The following is a 6,000-nucleotide window of genomic DNA, read 5'->3' on the forward strand; positions in this document are numbered from 1 at the left end:
GAGCATGAGGAGTCAGCACAGTGGCCCAGTGACAGAGTGGTGATGGTGGCAACAGCATGAGGAGTCAATACAGTGGCCCAGTGACAGAGTGGTGAGGTGGCAACAGCATGAGGAGTCAACACAGTGGTCCAGTGACAGAGTGGTGAGGGTGGCAACTGCATGAAGAGTCAACACAGTGGCCCAATGACATAGTGGTGAGGGGGCAACAGCATAAGGAGTCAACACAGTTGCCCAGTGTCAAAGTGGTGAGGTGGCAACAGCATGAGGAGTCAACACAGTGGCCCAGTGACAGAGTGGGGATGGTGCAACAGCATGAGGAGTCAATACAGTGGCCCACTGACAGAGTGGTGAGTAGAGATGTCGCGAACATAAAAATTTTTGTTCGCGAAGGGCGAACGCAAATTTTCGCAAATTTTCGCGAACGGGCGAACCGCCATAGACTTCAAACCCACAGGGACTCTTTCTGGCCACAATAGTGATGGAAAAGTTGTTTCAAGGGAACTAACACCTGGACTGTGGCATGCTTCACAGTGACAGACAAAACTCCCCGTTTAACGCACCGCAAACAACCGCAAACAGTTCATTTGCACAACCGCAAACTCCCCATTTGCACAAGGTTGGATACCAAGCTAGCCATGTCCCGTTCCTTGTCCTCACTGATGTCATTGAAGGTCTCTTCCTCCACTTAGCCACGTACAACACCAAGGGTCCCCGAAAGGTGACAACAAGCCCCCTGGGACGCCTGCTGTGGTTGGTCTTCCACCTCCTCAAAGCCACCTTCCTCCTCTGACTCCTCTTCTTCAGACTCCTCTCTCTGCGTTGCCTCTCTCTGCGTTATTATAAGGTGTGTTAAGTAGTACTATTCCTATCAGTTTAATCCCTGTTACGTACCCTATCAGGGGACATGTATGGAATAGATTTTAGGAACCGGGAGATGGAAAAAGATGCTTGGTCAGTCCTCCTACTTCCAATTTGGGGCACTGCGCGTGCAATGTACTGAGCCACCAGATAGGAGTGGTGTGTTAAGTAGTACTATTCCTATCAGTTTAATCCCTGTTACGTCCACTAGTATTATTATTATTATAAGGTGTGTTAAGTAGTACTATTCCTATCAGTTTAATCCCTGTTACGTCCCCTATCAGGGGACGTGTATGGAATAGATTTTAGGAACCGGGAGATGGAAAAAGATGCTTGGTTGGTCCTCCTAGTTCCAATTTGGGGCACTGCGCGTGCGCCGTGCAATGTGCTGTGCCACCATATAGGAGTGGTGTGTTAAGTAATACTATTCCTATCAGTTTAATCCCTGTTACGTCCCCTATCATGGGACGTGTATGGAATAGATTTTAGGAACCGGGAGATGGAAAAAGATGCTTGGTCGGTCCTCCTACTTCCAATTTGGGGCACTGCGCGTCCAATGTACTGTGCCACCAGATAGGAGTGGTGTGTTAAGTAGTACTATTCCTATCAGTTTAATCCCTGTTACGTCCCCTATCAGGGGACGTGTATGGAATAGATTTTAGACAACCGCAAAGAGTTGTCAATAGTTGACACACTCATGACATAAATTTTATTCCTCTATGCGTCAATCTTGGTGTAGTGATGACTGTGCTCGTGCGCACGTTTGGGAGATTGCAGGCGATAGGGGTTTTTCAAAGCCTATGGTCGTGCTAAAGTAGTTCAGTGACAGTTAAGTGACCCAGAAAACAATGATTCTGCAGTGTGGGCCCATTGTTGGCCTAGAAGGCTTTAATGATCACCTTAGATGATCACAAAGAAAATTAATGTTTTTTTCTATGCAAAATTATCCAGCATATCGCTTTTGGTCTGTTCACAATGAAGCAACGACCTTATCATCTGGGGTGTGCCAAAATTGCCATTGCCAACACACTCATAGAGGTGGTCGCTTCATTGTGATAGGCAAGCCCCTTCACCACAACAAGGTAACGATCACGAAGGGGAATTGACACATGTATGTGCCTTTTTTTTTGTTTTGTTTTTGCAGCCACAGTGCAGCACCAGATGCCAGAAAAATTAGGCATGTACACAGGCCTGAAAAATCAGGTATTGTTGCAGCCGCTGCTACTGTAGCAGCGGCCAGAAAAATTTATGTTTCCCGGGCAGAAAGTGCCCTAAAACATTGCGGCTTGAACCATAGTTGGTGGCGGATAAGTCACGCAAATCATCCGGCATTCAGAGATAAAATACAGCAGCGTGTGGACCATTTTTAGCCCAAGGCAGCTCATCTCATCAGGCCTTTTTTAGTCGAATGTATCGCCCACTGTCAGTCCCTTCGGGAACCATGCCTCATTCATGTTAATAAAGGTGAGGTAATCTAGACTTTTTTGACCTAGGCGACGTCTCTTCTCAGTGACAATACCTCCTACTGCACTGAAGGTCCTTTCTGACAGGACACTTGAAGCGGGGCAAGCCAGAAGTTCTATCGCAAATTGGGATAGCTCAGGCCACAGGTCAAGCCTGCACACCCAGTAGTCAAGGGGTTCATCGCTCCTCAGAATGTCGATATCTGCAGTTAAGGCGAGGTAGTCTGCTACTTGTCGGTTTAGTCGTTCTCTGAGGGTGGACCCCGATGGGCTGTGGCGATGCGTAGGACTTAAAAAGCTCTGCATGTCCTCCATCAACACGTCTGTAAAGCGTCCTGTCCTTGCCGGCGTGGTCGTGGTAGGAGAAGGATTACTTTCACCTCTTCCCCTGTTAGATTCCCGTTGTGCTGTGACATCACCCTTATACGCTGTGTAAAGCATACTTTTTAATTTATTTTGGAACTGCTGCATCCTTTCCGACTTGCGGTAATTCGGTAACATTTCAGGCACTTTCTGCTTATACCGGGGGTCTAGTAGCGTGGCCACCCAGTACAGGTCGTTCTCCTTCAACCTTTTTATACGAGGGTCCCTCAACAGGCACGACAGCATGAAAGACCCCATTTGCACAAGGTTGGATGCCGAGCTACTCATGTCCCGTTCCTCGTCCTCAGTGATCTCACTGAAGGTATTTTCTTCCCCCCAGCCACGTACCACACCACGGGTACCAGATAGGTGACAACGAGCACCCTGGGATGCCTGCTGTGGTTGGTCTTCCTCCTCCTCAAAGCCACATTCCTCCTCTGACTCCTCTTCCTCACACTCCTCTTCCAGCGTTGCCGCAGGTCCAGCAAGCGATGCTGATAAGGCTGTTTCTGGTGGTGATGGTGACCACAAGTCTTCCTCTTCCTCTTCAGGCTCATCTACGGCCTGATCCAGCACTCTTCGCAGGGCACGCTCCAGGAAGAAAACAAATGGGATGATGTCGCTGATGGTGCCTTCGGTGCGACTGACTAGGTTTGTCACCTCCTCAAAAGGACGCATGAGCCTACAGGCATTGCGCATGAGCGTCCAGTAACGTGGCAAAAAAATTCCCAGCTCCGCAGAGGCTGTCCTAGCACCCCGGTCATACAAATACTCGTTGACGGCTTTTTCTTGTTGGAGCAGGCGGTCGAACATTAGGAGTGTTGAATTCCAACGTATGGGGCTGTCGCAAATCAAGCGCCTCACTGGCATGTTGTTTCACCGCTGGATATCTGAAAAGTGCGCCATGGCCGTGTAGGAACGCCTGAAATGGCCACACACCTTCCTGGCCTGCTTGAGGACGTCCTGTAAGCCTGGGTACTTATGCACAAAGCGTTGTACGATTAGATTACACACATGTGCCATGCACGGCACATGTGTCAACTTCCCCAAATTCAATGCCGCCAACAAATTGCTTCCGTTGTCACACACCACTTTGCCGATCTCCAGTTGGTGCGGAGTCAGCCACTGATCCACCTGTGCGTTCAGGGCGGACAGGAGTGCTGGTCCGGTGTGACTCTCTGCTTTCAGGCAAGTCAACCCCAAGACGGCGTGACACTGTCGTATCCGGGATGTGGAATAGCCCCTGGGGAGCTGGGGGGGTGCCGTTGATGCGGAGCAAGCCGCAGCAGCAGAAGAGGACTCGGGCGAGGAGGTTATGGAAGAGGATGGAGTAGGAGGAGTAGAGGAGGTGGCAGCAGGCCTGCCTGCAAGTCGTGGCGGTGTCACCAACTCCTCTGCAGAGCCACGCATTACATGCTTGGCAGCCGTCAGCAGGTTTACCCAATGCGCAGTGTAGGTGATATACCTGCCCTGACCGTGCTTTGAAGACCAGGTATCAGAGGTCAGATGGACCCTTGCCCCAACACTGTGTGCCAGACATGCCATTACTTCCTTTTGCACAATCGAGTACAGGTTGGGGATTGCCTTTTGTGCAAAGAAATTTCGTCCGGGTACCTTCCACTGCGGTGTCCCAATAGCTACAAATTTTTGGAAGGCCTCAGACTCCACCAGCTTGTATGGTAAAAGCTGGCGGGCTAAGAGTTCAGACAAGCCAGCTGTCAGACGCCGGGCAAGGGGGTGACTTTGTGACATTGGCTTCTTACGCACAAACATGTCCTTGACAGACACCTGGCTGTGGGCAGATGAGCAGGAACTGCTCAAGGCGAGAGACAGAGTGGCGGATGGTTGAGAGGGGGCAAGGAGGACAGCAGTGATTGACGTGGCTGAAGATGCTGGACCAGAAGGAGGATGGCGGCTTTGAGTTTGTGTGCTGCTTGTACTCATGTGTTGATCCCATAGGCGTTTGTGATGTGCGATCATGTGCCTTCGCAAAGCAGTTGTACCTAGGTGGGTGTTGGACTTCCCACGACTCCGTTTCTTTTGGCACAGGTTGCAAATGGCATCGCTGTTGTCAGAGGCAGACACACAAAAAAATGCCACACTGCAGAGCTCTGCAATGACGGCATTCTGGTGGTGGCAACAGCATGCGTTGATTGGCGTGCTGTCTGGCTGACCCCGGGTGCCGATGCATGCTGTCTGACTGTGCCACTAGCTCCTTGCGATGACCTCCCCCTGCTTCCAACTTGTCTCCTCCTCCTCTCTGTCTCCCCATCTGAACTTTCCCCCTGTTCTTCTTCTCTTCGAGCGGGCACCCACGTGACATCCACGGACACATCGTCATCATCAACCGCTTCACTTGTATCTGACAACTCAGCAAAGGAAGCAGCAGCAGGTACAACATCATCATTATCACACCGTACGTCCATGTGTGTAATGCTGCCTGACTGAGACATATCCCTGTTATCTACATCCTCTGGCAATAATGGTTGAGCATCACTCATTTCTTCCAACTGATGTGTAAATAACTTCTCTGACAGATCAAGTGAAGCGGCTGTGGTGCTAGTGTTGGTGGTGGTGGCAGGCGGGCGAGTGGTAACTTGAGAGGTGCCCGAAGCTGAGCTGGAGGAGGATGGTGCATCAAGGCTCAGAGTGGAAGCTGTAGAAGATTGGGTGTCCTGTGTTAGCCATTCAACTATGTCCTCAGAACATTTCGAGTTCAGGGTACGTGGCCTCTGAACACTGGGCATTATTCTAGGGCCAAAGGGAATCACAGGACCACGACCACCCCTGCGGGGTGGCCAGCCTCTGCCTGTCATTTTTTTTTTATTAGTTTAGTTGTACTATGCGTGCAAGCTACTGTGACACCAGATATGAGTTGCGCTGGTGACACTATGCACTTGCAGCAGGGCCTTAAACACACAAACACATGCAGGCAACTGACTGCTATTATATTACAGTCAAAAAAGTTTTATTTTTTTTTAAATGCAAGCTACTGTGACACCAGATATGAGTGGTGGCACTGGGCAAGTGGGCACAGTATACGCTGTGAGCCTGACACACACGCTGGCAGGAAACTGCAATTAGATCACACAGGAAAAAAAAAAAAAAAAAAGCAGACTGATGTTCTAGCCCTAAAAAGGGCTTTTTGGGGTGCTGTCCTTACAGCAGAGATCAGATGAATCTTTCAGGACTGTAGTGGACACTGAATACACTAGCCTAGCTATCGATTTCCCTATTAAATCAGCAGCAGCTACACTGTCCCTACTCTCACTAAGAATGCAGCTTCCGAATGAACCTAAAATGGATGCTGTCCAGC

The sequence above is a fragment of the Bufo bufo genome, chromosome 2 (genome assembly GCF_905171765.1).
Source record: "Bufo bufo chromosome 2, aBufBuf1.1, whole genome shotgun sequence".
Classification (NCBI taxonomy): Eukaryota; Metazoa; Chordata; class Amphibia; order Anura; family Bufonidae; genus Bufo; species Bufo bufo.